The sequence below is a fragment of the Sander lucioperca genome, chromosome 24, assembly GCF_008315115.2.
Source record: "Sander lucioperca isolate FBNREF2018 chromosome 24, SLUC_FBN_1.2, whole genome shotgun sequence".
Lineage (NCBI taxonomy): Eukaryota > Metazoa > Chordata > Actinopteri > Perciformes > Percidae > Sander > Sander lucioperca.
Window position 1 is genome coordinate 1,805,268 of NC_050196.1, and position 16,657 is coordinate 1,821,924.

A 16,657-nucleotide genomic window follows, 5' to 3' on the forward strand; every position below is an offset into this window, starting at 1 on the left:
AAATTAGTGTAGCAGTGTTCTGACATACAAGACATACAAATACATGCAAATGATCAAAATGTGTAAAAACAGGTCCTGTTTGATGCAGTACTTCTGCGTGTCGGTAACATGCCGCAGCATGGTGGGTCATATACAAGAAATATAAAAGTAGTAACAGTTTAAATGGAATAGTGTGATTTCCTCCACTCTTGGGTGTCTCCACAGTTATTCAGTTTCCCCTGGATTGACTAAGGTTAGTGTCACATTTGACGCTGTTGGATGACCTGACTCTAGTTGGGAAATCTCCCAAATGCTCATACATTTTGGCTGCAGCTGGCAGGTCTGCCAGCCTTTCCAGCTGCTTTGGCAGAACACTAACCATCATTTGGAAGGGACACTCTAAATCTAGTTGGCTGCTGAGAAATAGCAGAAGGGATTGATGAACTCTGGAAATGACCGGTTACTGTTTGGAAAGGTGAGCTTCCTTCTTGTAAAGGGAACAGCTTCATGTGTTTTACGTAAATTTGCCCGAGCCAACTTTTCTTGTTGTTTATTTCAAACAAAGTGTGTTGATTGGTGGACTATGATACATTATGTGGTTATCTGTTAAGTAACAACTAATAGACTATTAGGTCGCTTCCATAGACATTTATAATAATAATGGACAAATAGTCCGGGCCTGAAAAGTGAAGCCAATGGGGAGATGCCTTAAAGCTGCATTCTATCTAATTTCCAGCAGGGGGAGACTCACCCGGTTGCAAAACAAAGTCCGTTTCTATAGTCTATGGGAAAATGACCCTACTTTTCACTTGATTAATTACGTCAGTATACATTTTCATAATGAGTTTATTGTCTCAATCGCTACTTTGAAGTCTTCTTCAATACAGCATGCTGTTGATTTTGTAAATGATGGTCCCATTTATTTTAAAATAGACAATAAAATGGGATGATTTAGGACCTGTCAATCAGGACAGACCATGTTAACATTGTGGACATTAAAATAGACCTCAACTTGTTTTTGGGTGTTGTCCATGTTTTCATCTTAATCTTTGACCCTCTCGCTGCGTGTTTCCACTTCAGTAAAGTTGATTGGAACGTTTGGTCATCTTGTTCGGCGTTTTGCCAACCAACCAAGCTAGCTAGCGTTAGCTGGTAACTTAAGGGAAAGTTTGTTGATTTTCTGTCCTGCCTTACATGCAGATGAATAACGGCAGTACACGGAGATCCTTGTTTACCTGCCGGTAAATCTCCGCTGGATGACTCTCTTCAGAAGGGTTGAAAATCGGCACCTTTCTTTAGAGTTTAGCTTAGCGCAGCGCTATTGCAACCGTAAACAACACTGACTTGGCCGCGTCATCCTCTCCAGCTCCACCCTCGTCAAATATGGTCACATCTGTTTGCAATAAAAAAGCAAGACAGCCACGCCCATATCGCCATACTTGAAGCTTCAGAATGGCAGTCCACAAACCAATGGGTGACGTCACGGATGGTTGCCACTTGGTTGCTTCCCAACAGTTTTGTAATTAAAATCTCCCCTCACCTTTCACGGCAGCTGGATTCTTCCGAGATCACGCTACAATCACGGGATCACATATCACACGAAAAATCCATCTCGTCAGGCTTCAAGTAATGCATTTCTGTCTACACAACCAGCTTAGTAAACCAATCAGCAACCGGTGAGGAGATACTGGCAGTTACGGGCATGGTTTAGGTTTGTCTGATGATAGAGACTGTTGTGACAGACGTGATAGACAGATGGTTCATCCAATGGTCTCTGTACGCTGAATAACCATCTACAATCTACTGTACCAACATACTAAAGACAAGTCTTTTTTGTGTTAGTTTCTATCACATCAAAGCCGCGTTTTAAACACGGAATTGTTAACTGAAGTCACTTGTAGCTTGTTTATTAGTCAGTGGTGTGGCATCCTGACATCCAATACCAGTTCTTTAAACTTTGCGTTCTCTTGTGTTCACACTAGTTAGAACACGTGAAGAAACAATTCAGTATGTGTGTGTCCTCGCACCCTTAAACCCGTGTGTTTTGGCGTTGTTTCCTGTTAGGTCAGATTGTTTTCACTCCTAACAAACCCCACTGCAGTCTGCTTGGAAGAGGAAAAAAGATCCATATTTTCAGGTGTCTCTGTGCCATTGTTCTTGTTATCACCTGGACAAACAAACAGAACCACAGCATAAAGAGCTTCAAGCATGCAACAAGCCCCGAGTGGTAAACGTGTATCTTTCCACTGATATTACAATGACAGAGTGGACTACAGATGCATAAAACCTGGCTGCAGTCCCACATTATCATTGCCTGTCTGCTGATAGATTGTCTCTGGCTGCATGTGCAATGCGTTAAGAGGCCTCCCGCCGTCGTTGGAAAGACACCTGCGTGATTGATGCACGCTATTTAGCAGCGGGAAAGAACAAGTGCACCTCCGCTCCAGGGAGTGTTCGCCAGCACCTTGTACCGGACAGCTGTGGGTGGCCAGAGGGGAGATGGAGAGAGAAAGGGAGGAATAGACAGTGCAAAAGAGTCGGGGGAACGACAGCATGGAAGAGAAAAGGTGAAGAAAGTGAGGGAGACAGAAGAGAGCAAGAGAAACCTAACGAGGAAAACTAATATGAAATGAAAGAGAGACAAAAGTGGATGTGTGAGAAAAAGAGCAAGCGACCTACATCTGTTACTCATTATCCTCCTGGCCCCCTCTCTGGTAATCGCTCCATCTGACATAACTCACAGCAGACCTCACTTTGACTACAGATGGGAGTCGATGGGAATGGGGGGGTGGGGGAGTTATTCAAGGCAAAGATGCAAAAGGTACAACTGATCTTTCTCCCACTGAACACAAAGACAAAGGAAGCAGAAAAATCCCCTCAGGCCCCGAAGTACTGCTCCATTAAAGGGGAATTCCAGTTTCATGCAATGTGGGACTTTTTTTCTTTTTTTTTTTTTGTTGGTCCCAATCCTGGACATCATTCCTATCAGTGATAATTACATTGTACTCACCAAGTTAATTGCGGAGATCTGGCAGTGCTGCAACATTGCTAAACACAAGTGTGATTGGACAGGAAACGCAAGCAGCCAGATGATCAGACATGTTGTAAATAAACCAACAGGGCTGGCTGAATTTATTAAGAAGAGAAGCAACAACAAAAAGAACAGGAACATGATTACCTAAACAGTCAGTTTCAGAGAGGGATTATTACTAATGGATTCTTACCACTTCAGTTTTACCTCTAAATAAAGTGGTTTAGATAATCAGGCTCAACTTTTGGCTTGGTTACAACCTGTCTCATGTGTCCTAACCTAGAAGAAATTATGACCAAAGCTACAAAAACAAGACCAGAGGCAAAGGCACTGACTCCGTAGCTGACCTCGACCTCTGACACCTCCTTGAAGTGCAAACCAATTACAGACTTCCTCAAAAGAAGGGTGTCCCTAGATAGGGACTTAATAGGAAATTACATGTATGGAAATGGTAAAGGGGAGGCATAGATTGTGCTATTATAATCAGATTCTCCTCAGTATCTTACTCGTCATTGAATTCTTGAGGATGTGCAGAGGATGCCTCTGCCTGCACTTAATCACGACGGCTTGAAATGAGATCCGTAGTCGTCGCGAGGAGCCCCCCGGGGGCCGGCAGCCCACTCGTGGACTCGGGAAGGTCAGGCCTCTATTGTGCTCCTCCATGGTCAAGTGCTCTTTTTTAATCACAGAGCTGCTCCCGCTCAGAGTGTTGCAATCATGCAGGCGCCAGAGTCCTGTTGTCGGAGCGTCGCAGCTTTTGAATATGCAAGATGTTAAATTGCTGACACCGTGGAGGCAGGTGTAACATTTGGCATGTAAGTGCAGCCCTCAGCACCTGTGACATGACTTGATTCGGCCGTTTACACGTAAATAACTCAGCTTTCACAACTTTCAAGAATACATTAATGTACAAATCAGCCTTCAATTGAGCTGAGAAACAAAGTATTTAAATGTGCTTCACATGACGACATGGGGCCTGTGTAGCCTGAAAGGATACAGAGGCAGTGTCCTGCATTTGTACGATTCAACAATTTGTGGGCCACTAGTCTTGCATTGCCAGACCGGAGGAAGGTCTGGCTAGTCCACACAACATTCCTGGATAGGAGAAAAACGTGCTCTGGTTTAATGGCATTTCTTTAAACCAATCACAATCGCTAAGCGCCGGACGCAGCGACGGGGCCTCTACAAAATAGCCTCAGGAAGGAACTTGTTTCGATCATACATGTCTACGTTGGGAGGCGAGCTCTGGAATTAAAATGGCTGTTGAGTGTGTGATGAAAATTTTACTCAAATAAAAAAATTTATATAATTAGTTTGTCGGTTCTAGCTCGGAGGATGTGTCCCAAATCGACGGCAGTTTAGAATGCCAACACAAAGAAAGTGGAAGGTAACGGACATACGGCGGATCCTCTGACGGCACCTAACTAACCGTTGAATGAATGATGAAATTGAAATGAAATTATATGATATAATCTAGGGCCACACACAAAGATACACTGAACACATCCAAATCTACACTCAAACCAAACGGGAGGCCGGGTTGACATGATTGGCCCACCTATGCACCGATACGTTTGTCAGTCTTTGCCAATTTTTCTTGCTCAAAACTTCGCAGCTGAATGTCTCCGGTTTCTACCTCGGTCCCAGCATCGTGACATAGTCCAGGATTGAGTGAGCAGAGGTTCTGAAGGTGTATTTTGAAGCCGGTGTTGCCAGCAGAGTGGGAGAAAGGACTCCAGTGAAGACACCTCACAGCTGTAAAAACACACTGAGACACACACTCACACAGAGATGGGCAGGCGCTTTCGGGATGGCGGCTCCAGGTGACTGCACACCTTGACTTCCATTTATCAAAATCCTGTTTACACTGGCTGACAAGACCGAGCCACAGAGGAATCGACTTCCCGGGCAAGATGGATGTGGCACGCTCCAGAGCTGTGAGAAAAGCCTGGCAGCTGTGGCCAGAGGCGATTCCCAAAGATTTGGAAAATGAATTGGTTACACTGAGGTGGCAATCTGGCACAAAGTGCTTGTTGGAAAAAAATATATATACAATGGTTTAAAAAAATGCTATTTTTGAGTACATTATGGGGGCAGGTTGGAGGTGAGCTTCCCTTACATCAGTTTTTTTTACTTTAATTAAAAGTTTAGCTGAGTTCGAAGAATACACTGCTCCATATTCACACCTGGGAGCTGTCCATTTTAATAAAAATCCAGTTAGTTGAGCAGTTACAGACTCTTGGGGAGAGATTGAATGAGTAATGCCCCTCACACTGGTTCAGATGCCCCAAGAGGAAAACATTTGTTGTACTGGGCAGCACTGAGGTGTGAAGTCACCTCAGACAAATGTAATTAAATGCATATTCTAAAGTGAAAAACACATGTTTCTCATTGGCTTTCCCAAACCAAATTTGGTCCCAAGATGTAGTGGCGATAATCCAGAAGCAACCAGCGACGGTGTCAAACCTTTGTATATCCCTGAGGCTTTAGGTGTCATTAACATTAACATGCTGCACCACTCTCTGCCCACTCTACAGTTATCTTTGATGGAATAATACCTTGTAATGTGGTAATTGGAAATTACATTAATTTAGGAATATGTACCTAAAGTACAGTACGACGCAAATTTGAAATGACTAAAGTATTAAGATTTACATTTTGGGACAATCTTTAAAACGCAGTTCAGATGATAAAAAGGCTGTTATCATGTCAGAAGATGATCGTGCTCTAGTGGTGCACACTCACAAACAAGCTCTCAATTAAATTTGCACAAACCAGTTGCCACACAGTAACCTCGGAGCTTTCAGGGCCCCTGGACTTCTCGGGATCGCCTGCTTGGTAATCCAGCCTCGTTCTGAACAGCTCATTCCCTCCACGAGGAGAGAAAAAGACAAACAGAAGTCAGATCAAAGGTCGGCAGTGCAGTTTAGACTTCACCGCGGAAACAAATTATGCCCATTAATATGACTAAATGATAAATAATCCTTTCCTTGACCACCACTACTTCCTGTCAGAGCAGGAGATCGGCTCACTTTCCCCGCCCACGCAGCTCACACTCTTTGGCTTTTATAGGGCAGCAAACAACTGACACAATAATGTAATAAGGTAAGCTTCACTTAAATACAGGAGAGGCGTATTTTTGCGGCTTAAAAAAGAATGCATAATAACTTGCTGCTGAAATTGCCTCTGGGAGTTGGGTAGGAGTGTAGGAGGGTGGCGGATGATTGTACATGTAAAAAAAAAAAAAAAAAAAAATTGCTATGTTCCTGAGCTCAGATAAGCCAACATTTCCTCCCTGTTTGGGTTTATTTTCCTACGGCTTTAGAGTCAGGCTTCATATCCCACGCTACAAAGCCTCTGATCAGTTGAAACCGTAGCCTTCTAAAACCTGCACTAGTATCCTCTTGCCTGACACCCCCCCCACCCCCACCCCCACCCCCCACCTCCAGTGTTGACCCTTTAGTGTTGACCCTCACGCACCACCATGTATTAACCACATACATGATTTACATTCCACTTGGATTTACTGTACGTTCCACATGTTGCAGAAACGGCACAACAGTGAGCACTAGGCAACAAAAATGGAGATGAGAAATCTGACTTTAAGAAGTAGAAGTGTCTTTTGGCCTTCATGCAAAGAATCCCGAACTCTGCTCTTGCTATAGCATCACTGTTTATTCACAGAATGTTTTTTGTGTTATTTCTGTAAATAAACGGCGATGCTATAGCAAGAGCAGAGGGTGAGATTCTTTCCTTTGTTCCGAGTTGATGACGTTCTCTAACGCACCTGCACAGAAGAATTTTTGGATGTGCGAGTTGTTTCTTCTAAAAAAAAGCTATAATGCAAAAACATACATATGTGAATAAACAACACAAACTAGATGCTCTCAAAAAGATGGCTGATCCGTTAATAATGTAATAAAAAAATGCTGATTAGTTCAGCTTTAAAGGTTAAAGTTTGTCTTTCAATACAAAAAAAAACCAGGCAAATAATACTATTAAAACTTCAAAGAGTACCTTAACTGTGGTCGATCTGGGGTAACCTGGGAATGGCGTGGGTGCAATCTCACATACAAACTGGTATTTTCTTTTTTCTTTTTCCTGTTGCTGAGGAAAATAAACCACCGTGGAGCCCCTTTCCCCCCTCAGGCTCTCTCCCACGTTTAACATGCTATCCTCCACATCTGTAATAATAAGGGGTCATTTGTTGTGATTACGGCTTTTTATCTGCGACCTGCATCTTACATCCACAACATCCTCTCCGTTACACCTTCCTCCCAGCGCCGGAGTGTTTACACTCGCAACGATAAACTCTTGTCTGGGGAGGCTAGGCTTAATGCGCTGGTGCTGTGACGGATATGCACACACAGTTACATTGTACAACAATATACAGTGCAGTGATAGGTGGGGTAAAATCCATACTGATGCATTCATCATGCAGCTGCTGCTGTTCTGCAAGTGATCTAAAGTGTCAGAAAAGATCCAGCTGGGGGAACATTTGTTGCATTGATTGTCATTCCCATCTCTCAGTATTTTCAGTTATTCTAGATAGGTGACATATTGAACACATTCTCACTCCCAGTGCGTCAAAAAGCAGCGCTTGGTCAGGTGCCTTTCGTGTTTGTTGTTGACGCAAAGGTCAATAGGTCCTTGAGTCTAGCCCTCTGGCGTCATTTTATCGACGCGCTTGGTCAGGACTCTTGGCGTCACTTTTTGACGCTCTGGGTCGGGACGTACGTTTAACTGACATGTGGCACAAGAACGGGGCAGTTAGGTTTAGGAAAAAAACGTGGGTGGGGTTACAAAATGTGCGTTTCAGTAACACGCGGGACAAGAACGGGACACGAACCCCGGTCTCCTGGGTGAAAGTGCTGTGTTGTTTGACCACCCCAATCTGCGTCCGTCGTTTTTCAGTCTTTCATACTACTCGCTAGTGCTGTCGCTCTCCATACTACGTCATCTTACAGCGCCGCCACCCTTCCTCGCATCCTCGTCCGTCTCACTGGGGAAGCATGGGAGAGCCGCGAGGAAATCATGGAAGGAGAGAGGAAACGAGGAAATGTGTTTTCAGAGGGGTGAGACTTCCTTTCCTCTGAAACGTCACGTGAATCCGTCAGCTGTTTGGGCGGAGTTGGCGAAGGCTTTCAGCTGCACAGCTTCCGCGAAGGCTGTCGTGTATCCTCGTTCATAGCTCCTCAGAGATCCCTCCTCCATCCTCGTTCATAGCTCCTCAGAGAGCCCTCCTCCATCCTCGATCATAGCTCCTCAGAGAGCCCTCCTCCATCCTCGATCATAGCTCCTCAGAGAGCCCTCCTCCATCCTCGATCATAGCTCCTCAGAGATCAATCCTCGATCCTCGCTTCTCGGGGCAGGAATAAGAGACGGCCTTCACGAAGGAGGGCCAGAACAACTTCCGGTACGAGCGAGGAGCAAGTAGCTATCAAAGAAGAAAAGTGAGATCCAGCCCTTGTCTCTCTCTCTCTAGAGAATAGGCCAAGGTGTGTGTGTGGGCCCCTTTACCCCGTTTCCGTTGAACCTTTAAAGTGACGGTCCCAGAACCCAATATTCCCTTATCATGCGGCTGCCTAGACTCCCTCAATCTCTAGCGACACACTTGAATTGATACTCGAACACAGGACAGGTTTAGTGATTGGAGTATGGCCAAATAGATGTTCCCGTTTCTCTGACTTGTGACTTAGCAGTGATCTGATGTTACTGAAGTTTTTCCCTTTGTCTCATCTCATCACAGCATGGCGTTTCTTGAAACTCCATCACGAGTGTTAACAGTATTGCTCCTCTCTTTGCAATATAGATTTTGTTCCGTCAGACAGAACAGAAGTAACACAATCCATTTAATCGTAGTGTGAGTGTGTGTGTTACGTGTCAACTTTTGTCCAGCCAACATTTCATTGTGCCTCAGCAATCTCTCGAAAAGAAAGTGATATCTTTGGCTGGCGAGGTAGAAAAAACATCGGGGCGTCTCCCAGATTTGGTTTTGAGTGCCCGGGAACTGTCTGAGGACGTGACAGCATTGTGTTGGGAGAATAATGTGACTTGTCAAAGTGGTAAACAGCAACGCGAAGGAGGCGTCCTGCGAGGTGACGAGCAATAGTAACGGTGTCAAAAAACGTCCGCCGCCGTGACATAATAAAAGGCGATGACTTCCTCATGAACTGGCATGGGGATTGCTGTATGAAGAGAAATAAGTTTTACAGTGTAGAAACATGTCAGTATCTTTTCCCGTCTGGACATTTTTGAGAAAGAAAGCATGACAGCGACATAAAGATAACTTATTCATATTGCTCGTATTGTCTGCTTTTCTACTGGGTTGTCTCGTGGGCATATTTTGTTGTTTATTAACTTGTCTCCATAGTGTTTTCAGAGCTGTTTCGGGATCTTTTATACACTCATTTGTCTCTATATTTTAACTTATAGTGTCACTTGCACACATTACGGGTAGCCTCTCTTTTTCCCTCTTATTTTCCTCGGCAGAGCTGATGTTTTAGCAGCATTCAGTGAAACCTTCACTAGAGAGAAGCACAGCACTCAGTTCCTCAACTGCACTGCGCTCATATCTTCCTCAATCTCCATTATCCCTTCTCTTCCACACCTTAGAGCAGATTAGAGCGTCGCCCGCTATCTCCATCCAAATCTAACTGGATTAAGGGGATAAAAAGCCACACTTTAACGTTTCCAGACAATTACCTTTTGAAAAATCCACTTCACTTCAGTTTATCTGCTTTTTTTTTGGTCAAAAAAAGATTTCTCCCACCTTTTTTCCTCAGCAGATACTAATCAGTGATGCAGCGGTGAATCAGAAGGTGGGCAAATCCAGGCGGTAATCATCACTTTAACAGAACATGGGTGGATTATATTTTAAGCTTTTATTTACCTCTTAAGAAGCGTTATTGCCTCAAGCTTCGGTTCACCCAAATTACGAATCAAAACATACTATATTTTCTCTCTTACCTCTAGTGGTGTCTGTGCAGATGAAGCCGTTTTTGGGGGTTTTATTTGTCTAGATTTTAAGATATTTGCCTCTTGAACTTCTTTCTCCATCCCACTATTACAGAGGGGATTTTTTTCACAGATCAGTTTGACTTTCCACAAAAATGGACTTTACTTTAGGAAGGTAATGATGTTGTATTCTGTGAATACAATGGCAGGTTTATCCAGCACATCTGATTTGTTCCTGCTCGCTGCAGAATAAATACAAGAATAGAAGCATTTGTTTGTATATTTAATACAAAAAAAAAAATGTTTAGTTGAAGTGAAACAATTGGAGATTTTATGCGAGATCCAGATATGTGGGGGGGGGAGGGGGGGGGGGGGGGGGGGTTGTAGTTTTGAATGCGATTTGCTCCAATAATGTTTCCCAGAAATAATATTTATATTTAGAGATTGAAATCCAACTTAGTTTGTCACAGACACTCAACATCAGTATCCCTATGCTCTCTCACTCGCTCACACACACACACACACACACACACACACACACACACACACACACACACACACTCCTTGCCATGTTTACACATTATTGCAGAGATGTGGACTTGAGACCTGGTGACTCGAGTCACCATTTTAATGACTTGCGACTTGACTTGACAAAAAAGAAAAGACTTTAGATGACTTTCATAAGTTTGAATGTTAGCTGTTAAATATATAATAGTATAACTGAATGTTGTCACGTTTCTGTCTAACTATCAAGTATGCTATGCAGCGGCAGCAGCGCAAACTGTGAATCACGATTGGACGATCTTGACCCAAAAACTAGAATTAGGAAAACCCTTGAAGAAGCCTTATTGTCCTCACTTCCTGTCTTTGTTACTACTTCTAGCACTTAACCCACAAATGATATCATCTAGTACAGAGAGAGGGGACCCAGAATTAGGCCAGTCCAGGTGGTCTGAGCCAGACAGACACCCCTCCTCTTCCACACAGACACACACAAACACACAGCCCGCCCTAAAACCTCCCTGGCGTTACTTCCATAAACCCCCATAACCATCCGACTGCAGACAGCCCCCCCCCCCTTCATTAAATTCCAGCCCTAGGTGAACTCTTTCTTGGCTCAGGCCACTGCCGCCTCCTTCAGCAGTAGCAGCAGCACGGGGAGATACTGTACGGGAGAGAGAGGTGATGGCGGGGCGGGGGGGGCATCCGCCTGCCTGCCGGCCTGCCTGCCGGCCTGCCTGCCTTATTGTTTCATTCATTTTCCCTGCATACTTAATGCAGCACCAGCCAGGCTTTAATACAAGAATAACTTTTACTAAGCAACAAACTAAAGTTACAATGAGCAACTAATGCCTACCATACACTAGAAGACTCTGAACATCATACATACATACTATTTAAAGACTGGGGGTCTTCAGGGTCACACATTGCAAGACTACAACTAGATTTGATTTGAAAAATTGAACCAAGCTGAATAGCCATCGCTAGCATTAGCTGTTAACTTTAAGTGAAAGTCTGCAGATGTTCTGTTCTGCCGTACATGTAGATGAATGTCTCCAGTACCCGGAGGTCTGTGTTTATCTGCCAGTAAAACTCCCGCTGGATGACTCTCTTCAGAAGGGTTGAAGATCAGCAACTTTCCCTCTTTAGCGTTTAGCTTAGCACGGCGCCATAGCAACCATAAACACCACTGGCTCTAGCCGTTTGCTGCTTCCTGATTGGTGCTGGAGGGAGAGCACCCATTGGTTGTTGACAATGTTCACGTGACTTAACTTCACTTCTGGAAAAATCACAATCACAGTTATTTTGGTCATTACTGAAATTGCGATCATTTAATACGGTTACGTGTTGACTTTTGAAAAGATGTTGCATGTATTGAACTTAAACAGTAAAAACACCTTGAACTGTGAAATTTCCCTTCATACTTTTCCCATTTACTTGATTTTTGTTTACTTGCAGAACGTAATGGAAAAAATAATCTCGATTACATTGTTTTGACATTTTGACATCGGTACCGCGGTTTGAAAAAGTCACGGTTTTAAAACCACTAACATTTTCTGTCATCGAGGACAGAAAGTGCACTTTAGAAATTCACACATACACACACACCTAGGCGGGGTGCCCAAGTAGACCTAATGAATGGGAAACTTAAGTTACACATGCACAATGAGCAACTAAACTTATACAGTTTGTTACTTTATTTTTGAGTTGCAGACAAACAGCAAATCGGTGTTCTGATGCTGCACTAGCATCTTTATGGCCTGTTGGCTTGCTTTCTTAAACAGTGGATACACACACACACACACACACACACACACACACACACACACACACACACACACACACAGAGGTCACTAAGATGATATCCGAAGCTGCCAAGCTGTGACACTATGGTTGTAATTTCCGAGAGCGAGAGGCCAGATTTAGTGTGAGCCTCGAGGCTCTACATCGTTTAACAGACACATACATCCACACGTCTGCCGAGAGAAACGCATGCCGAATCATCTTCAGGCCACTTTATGTGATTGGACTCACATAATGTAGTCATTGACGGCTTCCCTTTTTCCGAACTGTCTGCTAGAAAATGGTTTACTCCTGCTTTATTCTGCACTGGAAATGCATTGTGTAATAGAGGAAAATGGATTCAGTTTAAAACTTTAAAACCGAAAAATACCAGAAAAATGCAGTCCACTATCTCTCTTGACTGTTATGAGCACTAACTTTTGTTACATGTCAGCTTCAAGGTGCACCTTTATTTTGAAATTCACACTTCATCTTTATCCTTTTATTAAAAAGAATAGTTTGACCCAGTAATAGAATTATCAAATAACATTTCAGTTGTTTTTTTGTGTGTTGATGATATAAATGTAAAGGATTGGGTTAAATGGGATGATATGATATTGTCTCATATCGTGGCAGACTGTGTGTGATATCAGCAAATATCGTTATCCAAAGAATCAGTATAATGTCTTATATATTATATATATATTATAAAACTTCCATTTACAAGTTCCTTTTCGCCCCTGAAGTGAGTCACATCAACTCCTGACCTTTGACCCTTTTTTTTTTAGTCGTACTTATACCGCTTAGCTGAAGTCTGTTGATATGCATTGTTGTTTAGGAATATTTGAATTTGACCACCAACAATAAAAACATAAATGGACACATAATTATTAATGTATATATTTTCAACATTGCAAAACTCCTGCTGTGACCTGTGGCCTTTCGCCTAGCGTCTGGATCTTCATGTCGTGAAGCGCTTTTGTTAATGCAGACCAAACGGAGAAGAGAGAGCAGACAGAGCGTTGCTTTTGAAGTAAGTTTTGAAAAGTGGAAAAGTAGACAAACGGCACATCAATAGAAGCGAGTTCAGCCAACTGAAGCAAACACAAACAGAATGAATGTGTAGTTCACAGCAGGTGGTTTGCTGTTTCTTGCCTTTTTTCCTACAGGCATAGGAAACTGTATGGTTAAGTGTGTGTGTGTGTGTGTGTGTGTGTGTGTGTGTGTGTGTGTGTGTGTGGTATTGATTGGGTCAGTGCAACTGATCAGGGTTCCTACACAGGTCTGTCAAGTGTGGAAATGTATGAAAAAGAAAAAAAAAAAGTATCAGGTCTTGATGGGTTTGGATATCACACAGGGGATCACATGAATGGACAGCACCTTTGAAAACAAAAGGAAAGGAAACATTCAGTGGTTTGTTGTGATTTGCTCTTTGGAACAGGGTTGGGATCTCTGGTAGTTATTCTTAATTTGGGCATGAGATGAGAGAGGGTTTTTGGAGCCGAGGACATGACTGCATCCAGGTTTCTTCAGGTTTGCTCAATAAGCTGCCAACACATTACACAGGTACAGGACGTGGTATCCAACCTTAATGCTTTTTTTGGATACCTACCAAAGTATTGTTGTACTTTTTTTTTGTAATATACACTTAAGATCAAACACTTGCTCAGATTTAGTCTCCTCTTTTTCATCAATAGTTTTCCCAATGTCAGACTAAATCCTGTATAAATAACAAAACATAGTGTTATTCGTCAATGTTAGATATTTAAAAAAGTATGTTTTTGGTATCTATACATACGCATAGTACGCATCTTAAACTCAGGTGTCAGTGATCTCCACAAGTGCACACAAGTGTTTTTATCTCCAGTAGAAGAACTAATCTCTGTTTAATCTAACACGCCCAAACCTCATATCTCATCAACATTCTGGTATACTGGGCATAAACAGGAGGCAGCATGGAGACTCCGCCCGCTTCTGGTAGTTGCCATGGTAACGGTAGTAGTAGCTTTAGTCTCAGAGAATGAGATGTCGTGACCCAATCAGGAGTAGAAATGTTGGCGTCAGTGTCAGATTCCAAACCAAAACGGGTCAGAAGTGTTTCCAAATGTCTCCGGTTTAGGGGCTCGGAAACGCCAGAGCAGGGAGAATGAGAGGGGGAAACACCAGAGCAGGGGGAATGAGAGGGGGAAACACCAGAGCAGGGGGAATGAGAGGGGGAAACGCCAGAGCAGGGGAAATGAGAGGGGGAAACGCTAGAGCAGGGGGAATGAGAGGGGGAAACGCCAGAGCAGGGGGAATGAGAGGGGGAAACATAGCAAAAGATAGTTTTTTTTTTAAACCAAAACGTAGCAATGTAGAGTAAATGTAGCCTTAATCACAGTTAATGTGGCATCGGGTAGAAGCAGAGTAGATCTGGCCCCAGTGCAGCAGCTTAAACGCTGCAAAAACACTTCAACGTGTTCCCATAGAGTTGCACTGAGCAGTGTGTTTGAGAGCAGAGGGGGACTTTAGCACACCAGATGGACTCTGTCACGCTCCGACTCGAGGCCTATCTGCCGGCCTCAGAATTTCATTAGTAGCTTGGCCCCGGTCGCAAGTTTGAGGAGCATAAGAGGTTCGATCAAAGGATTAGCAGCACATCTGAAGCAACAAATGGCACCCTCCCCACCCCCACAAAGTGCTTAGACCTGGCCAAAACAAGGGAGGGGGGGGTTAAGAGTGTGTGGCAGCACAGACAGGCACCTGTCTCCTTGTCTGTGTTGTAAAAACATGTCCAAATACAATCGTTCCAACGTTAAAATAATGATAATAGAGAACAAGAAAATAATGATTGATTACAGGTGATAGCATTATTTTATTTTCATCAGAATTTATCAGAATACAGCTTAGAAAATCTGCTTAGAAATATAGAAATTATTGGATAGGATAGAACAACACAATGCAATTCTGCTAAATAAAACATCACATTCATTATTAGTTTCACTTGTTCTCATTTTACACACATTGTATCAGAATATCCGAATACAATACACATTTTCTATAGGCTTAGTCTGCCACTTTTTTAGAAAAACAATTCCAGTGCTGGTTCCATGGCATGGAAACATGAATTGGTCATGTGACAAGGGCTGGGAAGATTGGCAGAGCAGGCAGCCAAGTGACAGTACTCTGATCCAATGGAAATCACCATAGTCAGATTGACAGCAAGCAATCTAACCCAATGTTGGTTTTTTGAGAGGGGGGGGGGTGACACCCGGTTACACCCCGTGCCCCCCTTCTAGCCCCGCCCCTGATTTGAGGTGCCCTTCAGCCAGGCCATTTTAGTTGTGATTGGTTGAAATAAGTTGGCTAGAATGGTTGAATCCGCCAGCGTTTTCCAATGTCAAACCACATGGGCAGACTTCTTTGGGTTTGTTGAGTTACTTGAACGCACGGCTTGGTAACAGCGTGTCCACTGGATATATTCTTTCCCTCCACGTCCCTCCTCCTCCTCTATTTGATCAATGAACTCAATTACAGTTGTGTCCTGAGGTTCCTCTCACCACGGCACTCTCTCTTCTCCTCCTTTCCTACACTCTCCAATGATGCATCACATGAGCCACACCTGACACCTCCACGCCCCCCCTCCCCTCGCCCCTTAAAACTCTCTTCAATAAATAAGAGGGTGCATGGTTGGAGCACCCAGGCCTGCTGTTGCTCTCTATCTCTCTGTCTTCCCACCCAACCCTCGCACTCTCCCTTCCTAACAGCTCCAGCGCCCAGCCTCCGTCCGATTCCCTCTTCGCAACGGTAGCCTCTAATAGATTCCCCCAGCTCCCATGTATTATTAATGCTTACTGCTCTCCAAGGTGGCAGTGACAAATAGGGAGCAAAATTCACTGACTAGCAGTGAATGTACTTTTTAGTCATGCTTGATCTTCCCCTAGTCCATACCGCTGCCAGTTGGAAGATTTCTCTCTTTTCTTCCCCTCCCCTCCTCTCGCTCTTCATCTTTTCTTCTTCTCCACGTCTTCACCAGGAGCGTGGAGAAGTTGGCCACAAAAGAACTCAAAAGGGGAAATCCCTCTGAGGAAACGCTCCTGGGAGTTTTGTGCATCATACAGAAGGTGGAAAACAAAAGGAAAACTATGATTTATTCTTTGTCTGTCATGTAGGTTTTTTTTTGTTTTTTTTTTGTGCTAAAAAATACATTGGACTCCTATTTCTAGTGTGAGCGCCCAAAAAAATCATAGAACATGATTTTTCGGACGATTTATTTTGCATTCCATTAAAAAAAAAATCATATCACTGAATAAACGAAAAGTATACAAGGCAGATTTCACCCTGCTTAAATGCGACAAGCATATTATTCCAACAGGATTTATTTTCATTCCTGACTGTCTGTGATCCAGCCAATCCCATCGAGTGATG

General features: G+C 43.5%; 1 long non-coding RNA gene across 1 annotated transcript in view; it reads left to right on the top strand.

Annotated features, from left to right (window-relative positions):
• The window catches only part of LOC116048638, a 147,782-nt gene that overhangs the window by 118,024 nt on the left and 13,101 nt on the right, over positions 1-16,657 (top strand). The gene's annotated exons all lie outside the window — the stretch shown is intronic.